General features: G+C 43.5%; 1 pseudogene; it reads left to right on the forward strand.

The window, feature by feature from the left end:
* Window positions 1-4,698: 4,698 nt before the first annotated feature.
* On the forward strand, window positions 4,699-6,032 carry LOC136338055 (keratin, type II cuticular Hb1-like; annotated as a pseudogene).
* The last annotated feature ends 4,111 nt before the right edge of the window (window positions 6,033-10,143 follow it).

The following is a 10,143-nucleotide window of genomic DNA, read 5'->3' on the forward strand; positions in this document are numbered from 1 at the left end:
AGGATAATTATTCGCAAAATCATCCAGCAGTGTTTTAAACTGGTGATCATTTAAAGCTCGGGCAACAATAAAGTTGACCACCCAAATGACCAGCAACATCACCTCACCAAGCTGCTCGTCACACATCTGAGCACAAAGCACATCCTGATGTAGGATGCAGTGAAAACTTAGGATAGGTCTCTTTTCATGTTTACAAAGAAGTGCTAAGAATCCTCTGTTTTTCCCTACCATGCACAGAGCACCATCAGTACACACCAAAATAAGTTTATCCATTGGTAGACTTTTTTTCTTAGGCAAACTCAGTGAAAGACTTGAATAAATCCTCCCCTCTTGTTGTCTCTTTAATAGGCAAAACAGCAAGACTTTATTCACATAGTGTGTCACTGACAGCATACCTTGCAATCACGCTGAACTGGGATGAATGGTTTATGTCTGTTGACTCATCCAAAGCGAGAGAAAAGAATGGTGCTGCATTTATGTCCTTCACTTGTGTTGCCTCAATTGGATTTGCCATAATGATGGTATGATCGTGAACAGTTCTTGAACATGTCTTTTATTCATTTGATTGTCTTGTCTTTATCCGAAAAGTCGTCAAAAAGTTCATTGGCAACATCAAGCATGAATGTTTTGGCATACTTCCCATCTGTGAATGGCTTTCTGTTTCTCACAATTGCTAAAGCACCAGCAAAGCTAGCCAAATTCTAGTCACCTTGTTGGATCCAAACACAGAGTTGTGGGTGACCAGCTTGCACTCTGCACAGTAGCTTTTGACATGCTTTCTTCCTGCTGTCCCCCACTGGATATTTTGATGCAAATGTAGTATGGCATGTGTTGAAGTACCACTTTATATTTGACTGTTTCATCGATGCAATTTTATCATTGCATATTAGACACACTGCAGAACCTGCTCTCTCCACAAAGGTGAACTCCTCTGTCTATTTCTGCTGAAAAGTACGATACTCCTCTTTTTTTCTTTTATCCATCTTCTTCATCAAAAGGGTTTCTGCAGTTAGCTAGCTGACTACTTGATTAAAAGGAGAGAAGTTTACTTCCTGACCTCACAACGACCCATGTACATTATGCATTATCAATAAAAATTTGGTGTTGGCCCTGGCCGGTTAGCTCAGTGGTGGAGCATCAGCCTGGTGTGCAGGAGTCCTGGGTTTGATTCCCAGCCAGGGCACACAGGAGAAGTGCCTATCTGCTTCTCCACCCCTCCCCCTCTCCTTCCTCTCTGTCTCTCTCTTCCCTTCCCGCAGCCAAGGCTCCATTCGAGCAAAGTTGGCCCCGGGCACTGAGGATGGCTCCATGGCCTCTGCCTCAGGTGCTAGAATGACTCTGGTTGCAACAGAGCAATGCCCCAGATGGGCAGAGCATCACCCCCGGTGGGCATGCCAGGTGGATCCCAGTCGGGCGCATGCAGGAGTTTGTCTGAATGCCTCCCCATTTCCAACTTCAGAAAAATACAAAAAAAAAAAATATTTGGTGTTGTCCTGGAAGACAGCTGTGATTGGCTCCAGCCACCTGCAACCATGAACATGAGCAGTAGAAAATAAATGGATTGTAATGCATGAGAATGTTTTATATTTTTAACGTTATTTTTTTTTAAATTAAAGATTTGACTGTGAGCCAGATGCAGCCATCAAAAGAGCCACATCTGGCTTGCGAGCCATAGTTCCTCGACCCCTGGTATAGACAGAAGTTGTTTCCCCATGGTCAAATAACTTGCATGTAAGAGTCTGAACCTAGATTTTCTACATCCAAATTCATTGGTCTTTCTGTTCTATCACCATCACCTATGGTTAAACATTCAAAAAAAGCTATGAATTCACAGTTCATATGCTGGGTTTGGGAAATTCAGACAAGATTTATGTTAGTACTTGTCTCTACCAGCTGTCTTTAAATCACAAAGCTAAACACAGGCAATAGTTTGCTTGGATTTTCCATTTTGGTTACTTAAAACATATTGCAAGAAATTTTTGCACCTTGGTTTAAAGCGGTTGAGTTGGTGGCAAAGACTAACTGTTCTCTGCAAAGAATCTAAACAAGTACTAGGCATTTCTTTAGTTTTCAATCTGCTGTGATAATACATGTTTAAAATATAGATAAAGCAACAGCAAAACTAGAAAGATGGTAGAATGCAAAGTTAGTTATAAGGAGAACTACTTTGCTACCACTAAAGGAAGCAGATGGAGGATTACACAACTTGGAAAGATTAAAGCCAGCCAGAGAGCATAGCAGAGCCAACCTGATAACTGCCAGTGAAGAACACAGAAGTTCTACTACTATAACAGAAAGACGGAAGAAACAGGCCATGGGTGAAGAAATACTGTCTGAAGTTTTAGAACACAAAGGCAGAGAGAAATACTGAGAATACATTAGTGAAATAGCCACCAAATAATACCTGTGTTAAATTTCTGAAGTTCTCTGCTTCCTGGAACTCAGTGAATGAGGTTTCAAATGCCCCACTCTATCCCCTTATAAAATATTTATAGTAAGTGTAGATGTCAGTATATCTACATGACCTTGATGATCTGGATATTCTTTATCCCTATTTCCCAAATGAACAACTGCCAAATAATTACAGTAATTCTTCACTATACTTTGGCCATAGCATATATCTGCCATTCAAACTGCTTAAGGTTACTGCAAGGACAAAAATGTCAAATATTTGTGGGTGGATTAACAAAATTATCATGTATTAAACACAGCCTTCTAATCTGTAGTTTTGCCAATGATTGATGTGTCCAAAAAACCTAAAAAAAAAAAATCACAGTCACATGAGTGTGAAGAACTGAAGATGACAAATCATTATCACTGTCGTCACCACCATGCAAAGCAATTTGAAATGACGAACAAAAATTCTGTCTCTATCTCACATAGCATAGAACAATTTTTTTCATCTAAAATTATCAGATGATAACTGATTCTTCCTTCTGCACAGAATATTACACAAATAGCCATCTATTCTTTTCCATCTAACTTGGGTAATGTTTAGAATATTTGGGATGATTTCTTTTCTTTTTTTTTTTTTTTTACTCCACTGATTAAAGAAACAAATTTCCTACTTGTCTAGACAGCACAAAGAACCAGAGCAAAGCATCCCTGATGGATTATCATACTGTCTATTCTACTATTGTGATATAAGTTTTAGTTTAAAGTAATATTGAGGTTTTAGTCCTTTTGTTAATTATAGTGTTAATTACCACACAGCAAAATTTGTCAACTAATATGTTTTCAAATTTGAACTTTGTTCAGAACAAAAGAGAAAAATTGATATATTGAATTCTGTTTTACTCTAAAAAGTTTAACAGTTTCTCCTCTAAAATTCAACTCACTTAAAACAGGAATTTAATATTTCTTTTATATGTATCTTTTTGGCTGCTTATAACAAACAACTTTCCCTCTTATTTTACAGGAGGTGAGATAATCAAATTTGTCCAATTAGTTTGTTTCCATACACATAAATATATATATCATATATACTCAAAACTATATCTCCTTACATCATGTCTTAAATTGAGGAATCAAACCTTTTGCTTCTTAGGACTAACATTTTTTAATTATTATTATTTTTTAGTGAGGGGGGAGAGACAGACAGAAAGAGATAGAAAGGGAGAGAGATGAGAAGCATCAGCTCTTTGTTGCAGCACCTTAATTGTTCATTGATTGCTTTCTCATATATATCTTCACTAGGGGGCTCCAGCCAAGCCGGTGACCCCTTGCTCAAGCAAGTGACCTTGGGCTCAACACAGCGACCATGGGGTCATGTCTATCATTCCACACTCAAGCCAGAGACCCCATGCTCAAGTTGGTGAGCCCACACTCAAGGAGGCCACCTTGGGTTTTTAAACCTGGGTCCTCAGCATCCTAGGAGGATGCTCTGTCTACTGCACCACCGCCTGGTCACGCAGGACTATTTTTTACACCTATCTAAGACATTTTCCTAAAATTTATTCTCTTATATATCTTAAAATTTCTCTTTTTCTCTTACATATTTTTTTTTAGTTTATAAACATAAGCAAAACATTTTTATTTCAAATTTCTCAACTTTAAGAACTCATCAAGGGCTTTAAATGCTTTCCGGTCCATTATCTCATTAGGTCCTCCCAACAACTCTCAGATGGGTTATTGATATTCTTATTTTGCACATGAGGAAACTGGGTTTGGAAAGGTTATTCACCTTCCAAGGTCAGGACAAGAAAATGCAGGACTGACTTCAGAGACCTCCGTCCTTCAACAAATACAAACACACTGGTCCCCCACACCATATGGAAATACACAGATAACTAATACCAAGGACTCTCAACCTCAAGAGTAGTTTCACAGGGCTGGGGCCCAAGGAGGGCCGGTGAGTCCAGCTGCCGAGCCAGAGGATGGAGCCACAGATCCAGCACTACCCAGGCCGAATTCAGCAGAGGGCCGTAGTGGGCTCGCCCAGTGATGGTGGCGCAGGACGGGCAGGGCTGACCAGGCACTTTCCAGACCCATGAAGTGCGAGCGCGGGGCGATTGCTGTTTTATGGAGGCAGCCGGACGGTAGGCTCACTTTGAATACTGGCTGGACAGGGCTCGAGGGCCGACCTCTAAGCTCTAAATGCGCTGGCTGAGCGCTCCCTCCCCTGGCCAGCAGGCCACGATATATGGCGCCACGCGGACTTTGAGGATCAGAGCCCACCATTGCAACTGCTGCCGCACCATGCCCTGCCTGTCCACCAGCCTCGGGACCTTTGGCAGCCAGAGCATGTGCAGGGGCTTCCGCTCCGGCTCCTGCGGCCACAGCTTCGGGTACCGCTTCTGCGGCATGTGCGGACCAGCCCGCCCTGCATCACCGCCCTGTAGGTCAACCAGAGCCTCCTCACACCTCTCAACCTGGAGATCGACCCCAACGCGCAATGCGTGAGGCATGAGGAAAAGGGGCAGATCAGATGTCTCAACAGCAGGTTCGCTGCCTTCATGGACAGGGTGCGCTTCCTGCAGCAGAACAAGCTGCTGGAGACCACGTGGCAGTTCTACCAGAACCGCAAGTGCTGTGAGAGCACCCTGGAGCCGCTGTTCAGGGTTCCACGGAGATGCTGAGGCGGGAGGCCGAGTGTGCGGAGGCCGACAGCGGGAGGCTGGCCTCAGAGCTCAGCCACGAGCAGGGAGGTGCTGGAGGGCTACAAGAAGTACGAAGAGGAGGTGGCGCTAAGGGCCACTGCTGAGAATGAATTTGTAGCCCTAGAGAAGGATGTGGACTGTGCCTACCCTGCGCAAATCAGACCTGCAGGCCAACGCAGAGGCCCTAACCCAGGAGACTGACTTCCTGCGGCGACTATATGAGGAGGAGATCCGCTTCCTCCACACCCACATCTCAGACACCTCGGTCATCGTCAACATGGGCAACAGCCGAGACCTGAACATGGACTGCGTCATTGCCGAGATCAAGGCTCAGTATGACGACATCGCCAGCCGCAGCCGGGCCGAGGCCGAGTCCTGGCACCGCAGCGAGTGCCAGGAGATGATGGCCACAGTGATCCATCACAGGGAGACCCTGCGCCGCACCGAGGAGGAGATCAGTGAGCTGAACTGCACGGGACAGAGGCTGACCGCTGAGGTCGAGAATGCCAAGTGCCAGAACCGCAAGCTGGATACTGCAGTGCCCCAGGCTGAGCAGCAGGGTGAGACGGCCGTCAGCGATGCCCGCTGCAAGCTGGCTGAGCTGGAGGCCGCCCTGCAGAAGGCCAAGCAGGACATGGCCTGCCTGCTCAAGGAGTACCAGGAGGTGATGAACCCCAAGCTGGGCCTGGCCATCGAGATCGTCACCTGCTGGAGGGCGAGGAGCACAGGTTGTACGAAGGCATTGGTGGCTGTATATGTCTGTGTGAGCAGCTCTCAGAGAGGCCTTGTCTGTGCGGACCTCTGTGTGTTGGGCTCCCAGGCAGTGCCGGCAGCGCCTGCGGCGCCCCTTGCAGCGGGAACCTGGTGGTGACCACCGGAATGTGCATGCCCTGTGGACAGAGCTGCAGCGGCCACCTAGTGCGGTTTGCCTAGTGTCTCCTGCATAGTATGTACACCGCTCCGCAAGCGAATCAGCCCCAACTCCAGCAGCCGGCTGGTGCTCCGAAAGTGCCTGGGCTAGAGGTAGAAGGGTTCGGTAACCAACTGGCATGACCTGCCCACACTGCTGCCTTAAATTCTTGCAACAAGTGCCCCCCCGACCCCCAGCTGTGTGACTCTTTTTTTTTTTTTTTTTTCCATGGAGGTGGCACTCTCAGTGCTGGCATGTCTTGGTAGCTCTCCCTCATCTCCAAAAGTCAGAATGACTGGTTTCCTCGAAACTTGGGCAAAGGCCCGTCCTGACTGGGCTGATCAGTGGACTCGGACTCCTATGGCTTCTAAAGGACGGGCTGGCCCTAGTGCTGCTGGTTCCATGCATACCGCTATCTAAACCCGTCCACAATGCTGGGTACAGTCTCTCCCAGGGTGCAGCTTTCTTCAGCTGCCTGGGCTCCTTCTCCCTTTCCTTTGTGCTTGGTCTCCATATTTCCAATAAAGCTCAGGGGTCATATATAATATAATGAAAAAAAAAACTCATCTCAATGTACATCAAAATAAATTATAACCTACAATTATGAAAATGATGTAAATCAGGGGTAGTCAACCTTTTTATACCTACCGCCCATTTTTGTATCTCTGTTAGTAGTAAAATTTTCTAACCGCCCACCGGTTCCACAGTAATGGTGATTTATAAAGTAGGGAAGTAACTTTACTTTATAAAATTTATAAAGCAGAGTTACAGCAAGTTAAAGCATATAATAATAATTACTTACCAAGTACTTTATGTCGGATTTTTGCTAAGTTTTGGAGAATAAATCTTTATAAAACAACTTACTATAGTTAAATCTCTCTTTTTATTTATACTTTGGTTGCTCCACTACCACCCACCATGAAAGCTGGAATGCCCACTAGTGGGCAGTAGGGACCAGGTTGACTACCCCTGATGCAAAGGATAGTAATTTTTAAGTGAGAGGAGAGAGTATAGACTGACTCCTGCATGTGCGCTGGTCAGGATTCACCTGGCAACCCCCTGTCTTGGGCCCATGCTCAAATCGACTGAGCTATCCTCAGTGTATGAGAGGACATACAAACCAATTGAGCCACTGACTGCGGGAGGGGAAGAGAGTGAGAAGGGGGGGAGGGAGGAGAAGAGGTGCAGGTGATTACTTCTCATGTGTCCCCTGACCAGGGATGGAACCCCAGACATCCACACACCAGGTTGATGCTTTATCCACTGAGCCAACCAGCCAGGGCCAAGGATAATAATTGATTGCCAAGGAATAATACATAGTAAAATGTATGCATTTAATCTAAAATACAAAGAACATTACAAAAAATTATTGAAACCAAGGGAAATAAAAATGACTGTTTGGAAGACACATGCTTAAACCATTCAAAAATTAAATACTAAGTGGATAAAGAGTTAGATAAATGGAGGAAAATACGTATGTGAATATATACACATAATCTTAGTTTGGAGGAAAACTTAAAAATAATAACTAAAAACAAATTGCATTAAAAATAATTTTTCAACATAAATTTTCCTAAACTAAAGGATGCTTTATTGAAAATTAAAAAGTAATGAAAGTAAAAGAGTCAGTTCTTTTTCTATGATCAATGCCTCACTTATCAGCTGACAGAGTGTGTTTGTATATATGTGTGTGTGTTTATAAAGTTGTAATTTAATATATTTTTGGCCTCTGGTCAAGATGGTGGCATAGATAAATGCTGCCACATCAAAATGACAATTAAGTACAGAACAACCATATTTCAGAACCACCTGAAATGTATTTGAACAGAAGTCTAATAACTAGTAATACAAAGAAGAAGCTACACCAAGACTAGTAGGAAGGACAGAGATACAGAATGGGCTGGTCCCACACCCATGTTTGGCAGATAAAAATCAGGAGAAATATCTTGACTGTGGAGGTACTACCTGAGGAGCAAGGGGTCCCATTCACACACCAGGCCTCCCAGCCCAGGGTTCCAGTGGCAGGAAGAGAAGTCCCCATAACTTCTGGCTGTAAAATCCAGTAGGGGCTGTGGCTGAGTGAGATTGACGGTTTCTGGAGCCCCAGGCATACCTCTTAAACAACCCACACACAGACTTAGACTCACCCATTCTGTGGTCCAACACTGAGGCAGCAACTCAAAAGGCACCAGAGACATATGGGGGGAAACTGAATTATCTGGCATACAGGCAAGGGCTGAAGGGGCAGCTTTCTCCCAGAGAAAAGTGATGGCAGAGGCCATTGTTCTTTGCTGAGCCCTCTTCCTACAGAGCTGGAAGGCAGGTGCCATATCGCAGTCAACCTGGCTCACATTGTTCACGCTACTCTGGTGATTCCCTGAGACCATGCTCCACCCAAACTGCCAGCCTACTCAAGCTGTTTCCAGTGGCTTTTCCATATGACTGGCCTGTATGGGCTCATGCTTCAGACTTTCCTAAAATCAGTAAACAAGCAACACCTGGCTCTGGCATGCCCTGTACCTCTTGTTAACTGTTTCCATACCCAACACTAGCAGCAGCTGGCCTTGGTTCTCAGGTGGCCTCTCCTGAGCACCTCTAAGCCCCGCACAAATAGCAAACATCTGCAGATCACTTTGTAGCTCATGCCAGATTACCTTGGGAAGAAACAGGCGATAGCTGACCTTGGTCTGTACCGCCTGGGAGGCCACTGAACCAGAGTACCCAATGGGCAGCTCCAGATCACATCAAAGCACCACCTAACCACCTCCACAGGCAACACACAAAAACAGTGGATGTAGTAGCCATCAAAGCCCCACTAAATTAAGTCCTGCACCAATCAATTCATTAGATTGATTTAGGGCCCACTTAATGTCCTCACTTTAACTTAATTATTCTGTAAAGGCCTTATTTCCAAACAGTCTCATTTTGAGGATGTGGGGATTAAGATTTCAACATATGATGTTTTAGGGAGCAGCTGAAATGACAATGCAGTCCATAACAGCAAGTTACTCAAATACAGGAGTGCCAATAGTCTCATCTCTAAAATGCAAATGATATGATACAATCATAAGGTATATTTGCAAAAATTTAAATTTTTATACGTTTTTAACATTTTAACCATGGAGGATTTAGTGCTCAGTGAGTATTAGCAGATAAATTATCACAAAATGAACAAAAGACACACTTGAAGTTAATTCAAGGAGGGTTGTTTAAAAAGGAATACCTGCAATGATGTTGATGAAGTTTATATAGGCAAACCAAAAGGGAAACTGTGTCTCACAGCCAAAAGATTTCATCATTCCCAGCTATTAAGGCATAAAGAAAGGCAGAGGTTACTAAAACCTGGAAGAAGATGTATCTTGGGCAGGTGATAAATATCTTGACCTCAAGCTCTTTCTTCTTTTAAATTCCCTTCTAGGGTTTCCCATCAGTGGAGCCCAAACAGAAACCCTGATGATATGGTCCATACTTGTCAGTTGCCCAGGGACAGAGAATAGAGTGTAGAAGATAGAAGAATGTTTCTGGAGGTGCAATTGAAAAAAAGGTTAGCACAGAATATTTGACAATTAGGAGAAGGGTAGAGAAAAGGTTATCCTTAGTATCTCTTTTTCCCTCTCCCTCTATCATTCCCACTCCTTCTGTCTCTATATATAGATATAAATATAGGTATGGCATATGTATAGGTATTGATATAGATTTAGAGAAATGTGTGATATAGATTTGAATACAGATATAGACAATAATCCATATGTTTTTCTGAACTATATAAAAGTAACTTTTACGGGTCCTGTTTCTTTACCTTTACATATATCTTTTCCATTTTTAAATCATTTTCATTTCTCAATTACAGTTGACATAATTATATTAGCTTCAGGTGTACATCCCAGGGATTAGATGGTATGTTCTTACTAAGCGATCATCCTGATAAATCTTGCACCTACCTGACATCATTAATTGTTATTCGAATATTACTGATGATATTCCCTATGCTGTATTTTACATCTCCATGACTATTCTGTGACAACTAAATTGTATTTCTTAATCTCTTCAAGTGTTTTACCTTTCCCCTCAAACTCTCTTCTATTTGGGACTCTTCAAAATGTTCTTTGTATCTACGAGTCTGTTTCTGTTTTC

This window comes from Saccopteryx bilineata, chromosome 5, assembly GCF_036850765.1.
Source record: "Saccopteryx bilineata isolate mSacBil1 chromosome 5, mSacBil1_pri_phased_curated, whole genome shotgun sequence".
NCBI classification, from domain to species: Eukaryota; Metazoa; Chordata; class Mammalia; order Chiroptera; family Emballonuridae; genus Saccopteryx; species Saccopteryx bilineata.